Consider the following 14,786-nt stretch of genomic DNA (forward strand, 5'->3'; position numbering starts at 1 on the left):
AGAAAACTCCTTCGAGCGCGAGCAGAGATTCTCCTCGCGAGCAATGAAGGTCACGATTCGCAAGCGAGCAAATATCTTGCGGATGTTTCATTTTGGTTAAATTCTTAAGGTCAATTAATCATTATGTTTTGATCAGAGTTGTGATTAAAGGTTTGGGTGGGCTGTCATAGACGCTTCAAAACAAAGGACTTCTGTTCATGGCCTTGGTTCATATCTTATTCGTTACAAAAGTTCCGGATCCACGTTTTTACGTTATGTCAATTAATTATGATTTGCACCGGCCACTGAGGAGGATCTTGTGTGTGTGTGTGTGTGCTACCCTCAGCTTCACCTGGGTTCTTATCTCAACCTAGTTTGCAGCTTCTCGTAGCTGGCACGGAGAATGTCCTTCATGTGTGTATAAAAACTCAGCGTTTTTACTGCTCGGAGACGTCATTACACCGAGCGCTGAGATACGTGCTGGTGTGTTGGACCTCCTGCTTGCAAGCAATAGTTAGAGCCAGATATCTGCGGAGAATTGCTCATGTAATCTTTTTCTCTTCTAAATAAATGTTAACTTTTTGACTTTAATTGATCAACGTGCTGCGATCCTTCTCATCAACCGACTTGGGGGGATCGGAGATCCTGACAAGCTCCAGGATGTGGGAGATGTGACGCAGGGCTCCAGACGGACTGTGTACCAGGTTGCACTGGTGCGTCTTTCTTTATTGTCACACACGTATCGCGGCATGAAGTGTGCGTTTTGGAAATGTTGTGTTTTTGATCCTTTCACACATGCACTGTTCCCTGCCGTGCTCTGTCCACATGCACAGTGAAGGCAGTGCACGGCCTTCTCTTCCTTGCAAACACATGTATGGTCAAAAGAGCGAGAGGTGATTAAAGCCTTCGCCCCTGCTGCAAATATCCATATACTTGATCCGTCACCCAAACTGAGGTGAAAAGCGCGCTGGTTACTAAAGGAATATGTTCTTTCCTTTTCATTTTGCGTCGCTAGCTCAGGCTCGGTCGGCTCTACCTCCGTCTCTGAGTCGGATGCCATCTCTGACTAAGGGCCAGGGCGTGGGACTTTACCGGGAACTGGGGAGACTGGTGGCTCCATGTCTGGGCGATTGTCGCAGAATTGACCGGGGAGAGTGTTGGGGGGAACAGGCCTACTTTTCTTTAATAACATCCATGGCTCCATTTATTTTCATTGTTCCTTGTCTGGTGTTCAGGTCACAATTTCAATCACACAGCACGGAGCAGCGTAGGCCTACAGGAGTATCTGGACCACAGCCAATCAGAGGCAAAGACCCGCCGCATCTCTGCCTCTGATTGGTTTAGACCACCATACGATCCAAGCAGGAGTGAGTTCCATCGAAGGAGAACAAAGGCTTCGTTCGTGGAGAGGCAGCGGATGTGAGGACGGGTGCACCAGAGCGACCTGGGAAACATTTTAGTCGTACAAATTCTGGTGAAATTGGTCGCACTGTGGAGCCCTGTGAGGTGTAGTTAACGGTTATACATGAGATATAACTATACTATGACTGGGTGTGAGTTAGGGCTGCAGCTAACAATTATTTTGATAATCGATTAATTGGTCGATTATTTCTGATTAATCGATGAATCTGATAAAAAGCAGCATTAAAAAGATTTAATTCACAACCCTTTATTCTAAAACAGAACTGCAATTTCACATTGCAAAAATACTTCAAAACATCCACAGGTTGCTCCTTGAAAGTAATAATTTATAAATAAAGAAAAGTACAAATCAGAAAATTTAACAGGATTTGTTGTCAGAACTTGTTCTCTACTCTGTGCTCACAAACGCCCCCATGTTCACTTAATTATTACATAATTTAATGGCTAAGCTTTATGTTATTATGTAAGTAAATCTATACACCACATCTAAGTACAGCTAATAAAATAGCCAAGTGCTATGAGATGAATTTAAAATGGCACTTGTAAATAAATCCATTAGAGGCTTCTTGGTTTTCCGCGCTGGTTTAATGGATCACTGTGTTTCCCTTTACAGGCATAACATTAACTACCGTTTAACACACCGTATGTGCGCAAGCTCATTAGACTACTGTATATGACAGCATTAAAAAGTACAACAAACACACATATATTTGTCAAGAATAACCAAAATGGGACAAATTACGAAATACAAGACAACAGAATGAAAAATGAATGCTCCAAAAACGGCATGTGACTCACAACAACTTCCTCTACGTCGGCTCGGCTCTTTTTTTATTTATAGGTTTCTGGGTGACTTTTGTTTTCATTAAATATAACAGTTCCTTAAGCAGGAGCCAAGACTTGACTCAAACAACTCAGTCTGCAGACTTTGGTTTGCTGCAACGCGACTCTACCGTCCCCCTTCAGCACAGCAGACACACTACATCTAATAAGCATCAGGAAAGCCGCTGCTCCAGTGTTTAAAACCAGAGAGGAACGTATGAGGGGCCGTGGGGGACATTAGTCACAATACCCTCTTACACACACATGTGAAATGTGCTCATATACACAACTGCAATGCTCTTCAGTTCAGTGGAGAATAGAACATTGAAGTTATCATTGTATAGATCAAGAAGACTCCTGTGAGAACCTCAGTCCGTCCCAGATCGATCATTTTGTCGATACTGCTACAGGCTCTTTGAGAGTGGCGCTAGATACTATTGCTCCTTTGGAAAGAAGAATGGCAACAAGAAGGAAGTCTGCTCCGTGGTATAACCCTCAAACACGGAACCTAAAGCAAACTGTGCGGAAACTTGAACGATTATGGCGTTCCACCAAATCAGAAGGATCTAGGCTAGTTTGGCAAGACAGCCTTAAAACATATAAGAAGGCTCTCCGTAACGCAAGAGCATCTTATTAGTCATCATTAATAGAGAAAAATAAAAACAACTCCAGGTTTCTCTTCAGCACTGTAGCCCGACTGACAGAGTCACAGCTCTATTGGGCCGTGTATTCCTTTGGACCTCACTAGTAACGACTAATGGTCTCCTGCCTTCAACCAGTGCCGACCTGTCCTCCGATGTAGGAACCTTGGATGCAGCAGTGGACCCTGATGCCTGTTTGGAGGCCTTCTCTTCCATCAACCTTGATCAACTGACTTCTTTATTTTCAAAGTCTAAATCTTCTACTTGTCTCTTGGATCCGATTCCGACCAAGCTGCTTAAGGAAGTTTTTCCTTTAGTTAGCACATCCTTCTTCGATATTATGAATCTGTCTTTGTTGACAGGACATGTACCACAGTCCTTCAAGCTGGCTGTAATTAAACCTCTTCTTAAGAAACCTACTCTTGCTCCAGGGCTGTTGGCTAACTACACACCTATCTCTAATCTTCCCTTCCTCTCTAGATCCTTGAGAAATCCGTCGCAAATCAATGATGTGACTTTCTACAAAACAATGCTTTGTTCGAGGATTTCCAGTCAGGATTTTGAGCGCATCACAGTACAGAAACAGCACTGGTGAAAATTACGAATGATCTTCTACTTGCATCGGACCAAGAACTCATCTCTTTTCCTGTCTTGCTGGACCTCAGTGCCGCATTTGATACCATAGACCATTGTATCCTGTTGCAGAGACTAGAATATTTAATTGGTATCAAAGGAACTGCACTCGGATGGTTTAAATCCTACTTATCGGATCGATCCCAGTTTGTGCTTGTAAACGGTGAATCCTCAAAGACCACCAATGTTGGTCACGGAGTCCCACAAGGTTCTGTACTTGGACCGATTTTATTTACCCTCTATATGCTTCCTTTGGGCGATCTTATCAGGAAACACCGCATAAACTTCCATTGTTATGCAGACGATACTCAACTGTATCTGTCGATCAAGCCAGAAGAGACGGACCAGCTAGTTAGACTTCAAGAATGTCTTGGAGACATCAAAACTTGGATGACCGGCAACTTCCTGATGCTAAACTCAGAAAAAACGAAAGTTATCCTGATAGGCCCAGAGCGCCTTCGAAGCCAGCTGTCACGTGATACAGTTTTTTTGGATGGAATTGCTCTGGTACCCAGCAGCACCATCAGGAATCTGGGAGTTCTCTTCGACCAGGATATGACCTTCAACTCGCATATAAAGAAAACTTCAAAGACTGCCTATTTTCATCTACGTAACATATCAAAAATCAGGAACTTCCTGTCTCAAAGTGATGCAGAAAAATTAGTTCATGCGTTTGTCACTTCCAGGCTAGACTACTGTAATTCTTTACACTGCATGAAAAGTGAGATTTTCGTCCCCGTAAACGCCCGGAAATCTCCCTAATTTCCGACAATTTGCAACCCGCGCACGTCGCGTTTGTCTGTGCCACAAATTGTCGGAAACGAACCATGACGTAGGTGGAGAGCTGGCGGAGGTGCGAATGGCCCGAATTAGCATATGAATGCAGCGAAACCGCGGGTGGCCGAGCGGAGCGGGCTTGAATATCCTTATTCCTTATTGGATGAAACCACAACTTACGAACAAATAAAATCACTCGTGATTGGCAGCAAAACCACACTGGGCAGAACAGGCTTGAGTTTCCTTGATCATGATTGGATGAAACCACAACTTTCAATCACTCGGGATTGGTTGGCAGATCTGTCGCTATTGGTCACCCGCCTCATTTCATTTATATATATTTATATATTCATATTATGCTGTATATTCATTTCATGGTTATCCTATGTAGGCTACTACACTATTATTAGGATACCAACCAGGACATCAATACATTTATAGAGAAAATGAACATTTGCCACATGTTTATGCAAAGAAAGAGCTTTTAAACACACAAACAACAACTACATACAAAGTGAAGATCTGCCCACACTTGGGAAACGGCGGTTTACAAACTACAGCTCAGTAAACTGTCCGTTTGCCTCCTCGGGGTTGTAGACCGTCACTGGCGCCGTGTTTTCCGAGGCAGGTCTGTTGTGCAGGCGGCTCGTGTGTGTGTGGCGACCGTACAATCCACCCCGAGACCCCGCCAACAACGCCGTCCCCTCCGTCCGACGTGAGCTCTACGGTTTGCGGATTTCCAGAGTTCCACCTCGTCATCAGCCAGCACACTTTGTCTCGATTCCAGCAGCTGTAAAAACAACAATGAATCAGTACTGTGCGATGCGTACGGACACAACACATCGATCAATGCACCTGAAACAAGTCAGCAAATCTGACCGTCTTTCTTATCGCTCGACTCCGCGCTGAATCCTTCGCAATGAGTGTTCCGGCTGAACCTGAAGCTCCTGCGTCCCGTCTCAAAATACGTCTCACAGGCGGCTGGAAAACAATTAAATGAGTGTAGTATGAATACAAAAAAATCAAACGCAAGTCACAGTAACATTTAACAAAGAAGGAGTAACCAGTGTCACTTACACACAATGACATTGTCTAAATCTGGACTTTTCCCGGAGCAAATACGAGGTCACCGCCTCATTATGAGGCGAGATTAGTCTGTGAAAACAAAATGTACAGTTATGATCGTTATCTATACGTATATATTCCCTTATACCGCAGAATGAAAGCATATTCTGTAAATCTTACCCTTGCTCCGGTTCGTAGCGCCTGTAATTTGTCTGGGAGTTGTGAAGACGGCGCACCGCTTCCTGTAAACGACACGCCAAAAGAAAACACACTTTAATAAAACTGTTTCTGCTCACTTGTAAGGCTACTAGGCTACTCTTAGCTTAGCTTGAGGCTACGCTACTTTTAGCTTAGCCTGCAGTCATCGAAGGTATTCTTACCGCTATCGTGGGATTGTGCGCCCGTCTCCTCTTCTTTGAGTCAGTTCCTCTCCTCCATGGACAGAAACCCGCAGAGTCCCGAACGCTCCAGTGGAGCGAACCGCTCGTTGATATCGGCAGTTTGTTGTTGGAGTTGACGAGACGATCCACTGAGAGCTTTCAGCAGCTTCTTCTCGTCTGTCTGCGGACTGGCCGAAAGTTGGTGACCGCGGAGAGGAGTTGAAGGCGAGTTGAACGCGACATGTCGTCCCGCCATTATTCACGAAGCAGCAAAAACCAAACAAAGGAACTGGAGATACAGTTCTTCTAAATATAGTAACACGTATGCTCGTCTTGCAAGTACTGCTGTCTGAGTCATGCCTATGACCTCACACGTGATTGGACGAGGACTCTAAGGGTCCTCCAATCACATACAAGGTTATTGTTATACGGAAGGACCAGTATTTCAGGAAGACAAATGGTTGGGACTTTGAAACAGCTGATATGCTTTATGTAAAGCAGTGTTTTGGTGTCAGCAGAACGACTTTCCCTGGAAATCTGTACAGTGGTGCCTCTTTCTTCATTCCACCAGACAATCTTGGATGAGCCTGACATACGTGCAAGGTTGACAATGTATCATCAGATGTACCCTTGTGTCACTGAGGTTGAATGTTTTGCCATGACATGTAAACGGGTAACATATGAATGTAACTTAATTGATAGATGCAGAGCAGAAAGGTCAGCATATGTTCATGCTAAGTGGTGTGGAAACACCAACAGTTTTGAGGAACCCGTCCTTGACCCTCTAGCAGAACTACGACCAGCCATTATAAAGCAGTTTATAGTTGTTAATGTTGTGTCAAAGGGTACGGCATTTAAACATGTTCTTGCACAAGTTTCCTGGCTTCATCCCCACCCGGACAGACATTTTTATGGAAAGCCAATAGAAGTTTTGTTAAGGTGGGGGGTGAGGTGAATTTGGTGGGCCCAAAAGCACACGCACGGCAGTCTTGGATTTTCGGCCAAAATTAGTTTTATTTTCTCACAAAAAAACAAACAAGAGGAATACGGGAAACAGAAAGCGCTCCTCTAACTCAACTGGAGTCGGGAGGGAAACTCCACCGACGTCTGGCGGTCTGGGGTGGCTCAAGCAGGGTCTGGTGTGGAAACCCGAGGCCCGACACCATACTCACAGTCCAACTCGAAAAAAGCAGGTTACGTGCACTCCAAGGTACTCCGTGGGTCTGACACCAAAACAAACCAAAAACATGAATAAACTGGTCTAGCTGCTGAATCTTAGTATCTACGGCACCTGAGACCAGCCTGGGTACTCGGACGGACTGACGACAAGCCTCTGAAAGCAGGAGCCTTTATACTCGTCACCAGTGATCCCGGAATGAGCCACAGCTGGGCACGTGGGAGAGGGGTGGGGCCGGAGGCGGAACACACAGGTGGAAACTATAGGTGGAAGAAACAAAACAAGCAAAAACAAAAGCACAGACTGGGGGGAAAAACTGTTAATAAAACCGGGTCCCTAACAAGTTTGGGGCTTGCAGGGAACAGACACGTCATACCCAGCATCATTTCTGCCAGTTGAGCGCATTGCTAGAAGATGTGTGGTTAATACATCCTCTGTGCATTTAAGTAAGACCAAAGAAAAGGTCACTGTAGTCCTGCCACTATCCACTGTAGTTGAGCTCTAGGAGACTGTGATCTCTGCAGACCCCTCATGCTGATTCAAATGTTGTTTGCATGGAATGCTCATTTTACCTTGATTAAAACTCATTTTTTAAAGAAGTTATTTTGTGTATCTTTTTTACATAACATTTGCCATTGCTAATGGCGTACACAGTAATCTAGCATATTTGAATTAAATAAATCAATTCAAGCTAAAATGTAAGCGTCTATAATTAGGCTACTGAGCCTGATCTATTTGTACCAGAGATATTCTTACCTTATAAAAAAATGTCACCTGGGCTAAAACTCCCTCTGAGACCCTGATTTGCATTTGTATAGCTCACAGCATTTTCGTTTACATGTCAAAGCCTCCCCTAGAATTAGGAGGAGGGGAGTCATGGGGGGACAACTGCCAAGGGAGGCCCACGTCAATTTCTGACAATTTACGGCAGTTTTCGGAGTTGCCCGCAAATTGCCGCAAACCTGAAATTCCACGACAATTTACAGTGCCGCATACTGCCGAAAATCCCACTTTTCATGCAGTGTTATTATCAGGCTGCTCTTGTAAATCACTTAAGCCTCTCCAGTTGATTCAGAATGCTGCAGCACATGTATAAACAATAAATAAGAAAAGGGATCATATCACTCCTATATAAACTTCTCTGCACTGGCTCCCTGTTAAATCAAGAATAGATTTTAAGGTACTTCTCCTCACCTACAAGGCACTTGCTGGTGAGGCACCGTAGTATCTTAAAGAGATGGTAACACCTTATTGCCCTACAAGGCAGCTGCGCTCCATAGATGATGGGTTACTTGTTGTTCCTATGGTTTTAAAAAGTAGGCTGGGGGCCAGAGCCTTCAGTTATCAAGCTCCTCTTGGAACCAGGTTCCACTTTCAGTCAGGGGGGCAGATTCGGTCAGCTCTTTTAAAGTAAAACTTAAAACTTTCCTCTTTGATTCTGCCTATAGTTAGGGCTGGCTCAGGTTAGCCCGGACCAGTCCTTAGTTAAGCTGCTATAGGCTTAGACTGACGGGGGACACACCGAGCTCCTCTCTCACGCTCTCGTTCTACCATAATTCACGTTTTATTAATGCATATGACTAATTCAGCTTCTTTCGGGGAGTTTTTTTTGTGCTTTCTCCCCTATCAGGTCTCCGTAGATCGTAGTTCCTTCTGGACCCTGGTCCTGACACCTACCGTGGCCCTGCTGACGCCTGCTGCTGCCATCATCATCATCATCATTATTATTTTAGATATTAATGTTGTTACTGTACTCGTAAACCAACATTAACCTCTCCTAAAGTCTCTGTGCTCTCCCTCCCCACAGGCTTCTGTAGATGGTGGTTCTATCTGATGCTGGTTCCCTCTGCAGTGGTCCTGCTGTGCGTCTGGCTTACTACTCACAATTACTTGAATCATTTCTGTCATATAATTGCATGTATTATACATTGTTCATTCTGTACACATGGCATCCATTGTAGTCTGTCCATCCCGGGAGTGGGATCCCTCCTCTGACGTTCCCCCTAAGGCATATATGTCAAACTCAAGGCCCGCGGGCCATATCCGGCCCGGCATGCAATTATATCTGGCCCGCGAGATCATTTTATATTATTGTTACTAATGGCCCGACGATATGAAGCGCTGATAACAAAATAAACTACAGATCCCATAATGCAGCCCTTCAGCTGCCTTGCCGAGCGCTTTTCGTGGCGTTTCTGGCTGACATAACCGCACGTCTCAATGCCTTAAACCTCCAGCTCCAGGGACGTGACCGCATGATCACTGACATGTATGACGCAGTGAAGGCATTTCAAGTGAAGCTGATTTTATGGGAGACACAAATGCACCAGTGCAACTTGCCCCACTTTCCCTGTTGCCAAGTAATGCGGCACAACGGTGTTCCCAAATACGCACTTTGCTGATAAACTGAGCGCACTGCGCACGGAGTTCGCACGGCGCTTTGGTGATTTTGAGGAACAAAAAAAATATTTTGAGTGGTTTCGCAACCCATTTGCCGTCGACGTGGAAACTGCACCTGTGCAGATTCAGCTGATTTAGCTGCAGTGTAATGGGACACTAAAGACAAAGACACTGTTTATTCACTCCAGTCCCGCAGCAATGTCCCAGCTCCGTCTACATGCGGCTCGAACCTTGTGCATGTTTGGTAGCACATATCTGTGAGAAGCTGTTCTCAGTGATGAAGACAAACAAAACGGCACACAGGAGTCGTCTCACTGATGAGCACCTTCAGTCCATCCTGAGTCTCCACAACACGGGACCTCGCGCCAAACATAAACCAACTTGTTGCCAAAAAAAGATGCAAAGCATCCAGCTCCGATAAAATGGCATAAGAGCAAAGAAAACTGAATGTTTTGCATCGTTATTTGTTATTTCTGAAAAGCACAAATTTTATTTATAGTTCCAGGTTTTGTTTTGTTTTGCAACATGTTCATATTTCTAACTTGTATAATTTTGACAGGAGATATTTTTATGGAGAGTAAAATCAGTTTTTTTAAAATAAAATGACAAAAGCAAAGAAACTCAAATGTTTTGATTTGTTATTTTAAAGTTTACTTAAAGCGCAAGCACTGTCACAATTTTTATTTTATTTTTTCAGGCGTTTTTTTGCAGCATGTTTATATTTCTAACTTGTATAATTTTGACTGGATATATTTTTATGGAGAGCAAGATATTTTAAGTTAAGTTAAGTTTAAGTTTATTTATTGCAGAATAACATTCCTGTCTGTTTGTATTTATATTTATGTTAAAAGAAACTTTTAGTTTTAGTGTGTTCAATAAATGTTTATTCTGTTCGGCCCGTGACCTGAAGTGTGTTTTGAATTTTGGCCCCCTGTTCAATTGAGTTTGACACCCCTGCCCTAAGGTTTCTTCCCTTTTTTCCTCTTGGAAGGGTTTTTTCATTTTTTGGGGAGTGTTTCCTGTGCCGATGGAGGGTTTCGGGGCAGAGGATGTTGTATGTGTACAGACTGTAAAGCCCTCTGAGGCAAATTTGTAATTTGCGATTTTGGGCTATACAAAATAAAATGAATTGAATTGAATCAGGAGTCTCAAACTCCAGCGTCCGGTGCCGCCCGCCGCCAACGGCGAGGAGTGGGCCGACTTTGGCGTACTGTCAGCGCCCCCCCCTCCCTCGACGGCTGTACTGTTTGCCGGTCGGACCGCCAGCGCCGCCGGGTCCATAGCAGGGTAGTCCAAACAGTTTTCTCGAGGGCCACATACAGAAAAATATCCAAAGGACTGGGCCCCTCACTAGATGTGATGTATACTGCCTCACTTCTAATGCACTGATATCGGAAAAATCAATCAAATGCAGGTAAATTATGTTTGATAATTGAACATGTGTGAAGAAAAACAGCCTCCATCATAGCTCTCCATCAGTAGATTTGATTTGATTTTTTACTAAAAGGTTGGCAGCTCATTCTCTCAGTGAGCCTCAGATTGGTTCTTGTTAGGTTGTAGTTAGAATTCACGAACTGGACGCCGTGAGTGTGTAAATGTAAATGTGTGGACGGAAACAGAAAATAAAAGAAACGTGTGCTGAACAAACCTGCGGTGGTCCTTCCAGAACCCTAAAATCCACACTCGTCACAAATGCATACGCATGACACGGAAAAGCACAATTTGCCTTTTTCACTTCCTGCGACAGGCAGTCTGCGCTTTTACCTCCGTGCGCCTTGTTTGTACCTCGCCGCGCTTTAACGCGCACATTGCGGAACAAACGTGCGTGGGCACAAAAGCGCTGGTCCACGAGGCCCCGAGTGTGCAGCGTTCTGAGCTATGCACCACAACGTGGAAGTCAACACCTTCCCTGTATGTTTGGGTTTCGCCTTTCCAGTCTCCACCACTCAAAGCTCAAACTACATGTCAACACCTGCTGCCATTCCAGATGCCACCTGCCCATCAGGAGCAGAAATAATCAGAGAAACATTCAGAGTAATCTGGGGGTCCGTATCCTGCCAGAGGACACTGTCCAATATGGACAGCAGGAGCTGAAGATCTGCTTTTGTTGTTTTTTTGTTGTTTTTTGCCACTGATCAGGATCAGGGCGCCTCGTATTTATTTTGTCAGATGTAGCACACCAGTTTGTATGTTAATGTATGTTAATGTCCTGCAGTGTCAGACCCACGGAGTACACGTGACTTGTTTTAATCAGACTCTGGTTATGGTGTCGGGCCTCGGGTTTCCACACCGGAACTGCTTTATCCACCCCTGACAGACATCGGTGGAGTTTCCCTCCCGACTCCAGTTGAGCCCGAAGAGCACTTTCTGTTCCCCTTTTGACTATTTGCCTCGTTTGTTTTTTTCTTTTTACATTATTACATTACAGGTCATTTAGCAGACGCTTTTATCCAAAGCGACTTACATTACACTTTCAACCCATGGCTTTTTCACATTTTTGCCCAGGGAGCAATTAGGGGTTAGATGTCTTGCTCAGGGACACATCGACATGGAACATGGGGCAGCCTGGAATCGAACCACCAACCTTGTGCTTCCTAGCACACGGTTGGTTTCACTTCTCTAACCCCTGCGGCACGACGACCCCCTTCCCAGGTTGTATGGGAAATACAATCATTGGCTACAAATCAAACTGCTGTGCTTGTGCATTTGGGTCGACCTACTACTCCCCCTTACATGGACCTAACGGATCGGAGGAGAACACACAGAGAATGAAGAAGGACACCAGGAGAACAGAACGCACTGTAGAGCAAACGCTCATATTTATTTTACCCAGTAAGTATTAGGAAGTCTGTCTGGAGACGAAAATATGTCATTCCAGCAGTAAAATACTTTCACTTCACTTTTCAATTCACTGCTGATGCATTTGGACCTGACAGTGTGTCTCATGTAGGCTGAGCTGCTCTTGACACTGTGGAAGTACAGAGTGGGAACATTAGACTGCAAACTGAGAAATACACATTTATCTGTCTCAAGTGTCACAAACAAGACTACACAACTCGGCCTCAACACACGCGCGCATTGTCTAAACCCTATTTGGATAGGAGAAGATGCACGCCTCAGTGAGCAATTCTTGCTGATCTATTCCTTGAATGCTCCTCATCTGGTGGTGTTGTTATCAAATTGTGGATTTCAAGGAATAATACATCCTTCTGCAGAAGGCTTCAGCACTCACCCACCTGGACGTGTCACGGTTTGGGTTCTGTTTTATTTTGTAGTTTTTGGCCTCTTGTGTCCCTGGGTAACTTAATTTTGTCGACGAAAACTGTGACGAAAATTTTTCGTTAACGAAGCTTTTTTCCATGACTAAGACGAGACTAAGACGTGACGAAAACAATCTTAAAAAATAAAAACTATGACTAAATCTATTCTAACTTTCGTCAACGAGACGAGACGAACATGTTGGTGGTTGACAAAGTCACGATACTTTTCCCCCCTAAATTCGCACGCAGCCGACAAGACAGGCAAAGTACGGCGGATATTAACGCGTCATGATGACGTCATCCACCAACCCAGAACGCTCGCAGCGGCGCAGCGGTGGTTCTTGTGCACCGACTACGGACCGCGACGACTATTTTACGCTTCGGCGAGTTTGAATGTGGCTTCGTTAGTTTAGCTCAGCTGTCTCGGGTTAGCTGACTGTTAGTTGCCTGTTAGCAGGCTGAAGCCGCGCTGCTTCACAGAAACATGAAGACCCGTTTAAAGACTGTCGGACCTTTCTGCTCTGTTCTCTGGCGACGGCAGGCAGCGTTTCCTCGGTGGATGAGACGCTCCGTCACAAACGCGTCTAACGTAATAAACTCATTGGAGGTTCTGATGCCTCACGCATTTCTACTGTAGTTCACGCGCCACATCGTGAGAAGACGGTTAAACCGTCTCGGCCACCGTACGTTTGTTACTAAGCAACATAGAGGCGCCACACACGTGACAGGTGGCCGTGTCAAAAGCATTGCAAGTAAACAGACAAAGACAACAAAGTGTTGCGTCTAAATTCCTGGTCCTCCTGAAGTTGTCACATCTTTGCCAATTTGTTAAATTGCCTTGCAAATAAATGCTTTGCTATTTGTTAAAATCCAAATCTTTTCACTTCCACCATTTGTTCTTGGCCCGGCTCCTCCGTCACATTCCGTCAAAACGTTTGCCGACCTGCTATAGACCTGTCCTAGGAGGGATATCTAATGGACAACCAAGTACTGCAAGCTATACTATTATGCAGTTGTAGACACAACACAGGGGGTCCCTGGGCCTGAGAAGGGAAGAAAAGGAGTTTAATAAAGCTATTAAATGGGACTAATATGCATTTTTCGTCTAAAGACTAAGACTAAATCAAAAATAGCTGCCAAAATTAACACTGGTAACTTCACTTCCTGCCTTGTCCTGTGATTGGCTGCCATGTCATGATTGTTTCCACCTGTGTCCAATCACCTGCACCTCCCAGTGTATTTAAGCCGTGTGCGTCTCTTGTCACGTCATTGATGAATGTTCTGGAAGTTCAAGTCTGAGGCCACATTTACACATATTTACAGTATTTACAGAAACAAATATTTCTGCCCCTCTGTTTTCAAAAAAAGTTTCTGTTTATATGAACCCGCATAAATACGTCCCCGGGCGCCATCATAACTACGCCAAACCTGTAGTCAGCAGTGTAACGAGAAGGATAAAGACATGCAAACCAATCAGAATTCTCAAAACCAACAACAAGTCGCATACTGTGACGTTTGACAACCTAAAACTCTGTTGGACCGAGTTCACACGCAAACACAAAAACTGAGTTTTCAGAAATCTCCACTTTGGCCGGAGTTTTTAGAAACGTTTTCCGTGATAAAACCTCCGTTTTTGTGTAAATGAAAGGCCAAAAGGTTTCCCTATCGTGTAAACGGGGTCTGAGGGTTCCTGGTTCCTGTCTGCATTTTTCTCCCTTGGCCTTTTTTTAGATTTGAAGTCTTGACTATCAGTCTTTTAGTTTCCCAAAGCTCTGCGTCTGGGTCCTGCCTTCCCCGCCACGGGACACAGGGCTGGGAGGCTTGAAGCTGCCGTTTTGACGCCAGCCCGGTCGGCTCAGATGTCCCCTTGTGGCCGACAACAGCTTTTCGCTCAAAGGGGACTACTGTACCCGGTTGCGCTCTAAGGGCTTAGATACCGTAGGACTGACCTCAGGACGACACCCGAACTTCTAGCCTGTGGAGGTCACCTGAGGTCACAGGTGACTTTGCTGTTATAAAATACTCAACCTGCGCAGCCACGAGACAAAAGACCTGTGGTCATCCTGGATTCAGTGAACCGTAGTTACTCACGTAACTTTTGTTTTGTATTGATATCATCTTCATTCCAGTTGTTGTGATTTTAGCAGAAGATTTCTGTTATCAACAACTGACAGATGTTGAGATTAAATACAACGCAAGTTCCGACCACTATTTAGCTGCTTGTAAGTGA

The 14,786-nt window shown here is 44.7% G+C and overlaps 1 protein-coding gene and 1 long non-coding RNA gene across 22 annotated transcripts in view; both read right to left on the bottom strand.

Annotated features, from left to right (window-relative positions):
- Positions 1–14,786, bottom strand: part of LOC120811373 (NLR family CARD domain-containing protein 3-like) — a 126,429-nt gene that overhangs the window by 85,234 nt on the left and 26,409 nt on the right. The window lies entirely within an intron of this gene.
- LOC144390429 (uncharacterized) lies at positions 1,633–8,899 on the bottom strand. The gene is made up of 5 exons (XR_013454467.1): positions 5,720–8,899; positions 5,520–5,581; positions 5,352–5,429; positions 5,154–5,255; positions 1,633–5,064 (listed from the first exon to the last, which is right to left on the bottom strand). It is a non-coding gene; the product is annotated as an uncharacterized LOC144390429 (long non-coding RNA).

This window comes from Gasterosteus aculeatus, chromosome 21 (assembly GCF_964276395.1).
Source record: "Gasterosteus aculeatus chromosome 21, fGasAcu3.hap1.1, whole genome shotgun sequence".
NCBI lineage: Eukaryota > Metazoa > Chordata > Actinopteri > Perciformes > Gasterosteidae > Gasterosteus > Gasterosteus aculeatus.